Raw genomic sequence first — 1,420 nt, 5'->3', positions numbered from 1 at the left:
TTTTATGCAGCAATCATCGTGTACATTGATTTACATACTGCATGATTTGTTGTCAAAGTACACGGCTGTGTGGAAAGGTGTCTGATGCTGAAATATTTTACACACTCCCCGAGCACCCCGTGTACGTTGTACAGCTGCCCTTTGAGTGGGTGAAATGATTTGCCCCAATCACACAAATTCTCAGTAACGCATTGAATGTAAACAAGACAAGCGTGAGGGGGGGCCCAGAACAAACCCTCCCCCTCTTCTGAGGGGGACCCACAGCTCAGATTGTGTTATAATTTACAACTAACAGGTTTTGCCCCGCCCTGCAGACTTGGACAAGTTCTTTTCACAACCGTGTTCATACTCAGTTGATGATCAGTCCTGGAGACCGAGTGAGTCTCTCTTCCCACACACAAGACAGAAGTTTTTTGTGTCGGCTCCCAGCGCACTGTGCAGAGAGAGGGGCAGGTCGTGTACTTTGTGACATGTGCAGCACCTGTGATCCTGGACAACTCAGGGGGTATCGGCCGTACACACTGCCAGACGGAAACCTGAAATCTGAAAAACATCAGGACTTTTACCAGGAGAACTGCGCACTCCAGGACACTGTCATTTAACTACTGACTAAACTTGCGCCATTATACGGAAGGTTCTATGGTGTAATGGTTAGCACTCTGGACTTTGAATCCAGCGATCCGAGTTCAAATCTCGGTAGAACCTGTTATGATTTTATTTATGTAACATACCTCACTAGACATGAAAATGATATATATATATATATACATACATTTGTAAATGATCGTATTGCGACTTTCTGCCATTCATGTCTTTCTCTTATTTTTAAAATTTCAGTCCAGTAATAATTAAAAGGGAGCTAATATACTTCGCAATGTTTACATCATCTTTGAGTGGCTTATCATTTTTATTTGAATATATTAGTGATATCTTAAAATTGTAGTGCAGAAGTATCATTCGTCATATATATTAATAATAGAGAACAAGTTAGGATATAGTTTTAAAATTGTTTCCGCCCGGTCTCGAACCGGGGACCTTTCGCGTGTGAGGCGAACGTGATAACCACTACACTACGGAAACTCACATGGGTTTTCTCTCTGGGAGTTCTTCCCAGGTAATGATAATGCTAGGATGTACTCTTGTGTTCTTTTTATTTGGTGTAATTAGCCCTTCTATGTCTATATTTACAAATTAAACGGACTCTATGATGATTCTCTCTCTGCCTATAGCAGCCTTGGATGGAGCATCCCTGCTTAATTTTCTTACAATAAATGATCCTTTTTTTGTTAAACTGTTTTTAACTTGCTGGTCTCTCCGATGCGCCGCTCTTCAGTCTTTCATTACCCATTTTACAAACAGCCACAAAACAAACACGAGTGTAAACTTCACAGAGGTGTTTCCACCTCTCCAGAGGGCCTGT

General features: G+C 41.6%; 2 non-coding genes across 2 annotated transcripts; one reads left to right on the top strand and one right to left on the bottom strand.

Moving 5' to 3' along the window:
• The first annotated feature begins 633 nt into the window (after positions 1 to 633).
• On the top strand, positions 634 to 705 carry TRNAQ-UUG (transfer RNA glutamine (anticodon UUG)). The gene has a single exon. It is a non-coding gene; the product is annotated as a tRNA-Gln (tRNA).
• A 302-nt stretch (positions 706 to 1,007) lies between these two features.
• TRNAV-CAC (transfer RNA valine (anticodon CAC)) lies at positions 1,008 to 1,080 on the bottom strand. The gene has a single exon. It is a non-coding gene; the product is annotated as a tRNA-Val (tRNA).
• Positions 1,081 to 1,420: the final 340 nt, after the last annotated feature.

This window comes from Pleurodeles waltl, chromosome 4_2 (assembly GCF_031143425.1).
Source record: "Pleurodeles waltl isolate 20211129_DDA chromosome 4_2, aPleWal1.hap1.20221129, whole genome shotgun sequence".
Classification (NCBI taxonomy): Eukaryota; Metazoa; Chordata; class Amphibia; order Caudata; family Salamandridae; genus Pleurodeles; species Pleurodeles waltl.
The sequence above is the reverse complement of the archived record's forward strand: the minus strand, read 5'-3'. Positions and strand labels throughout refer to the sequence as shown.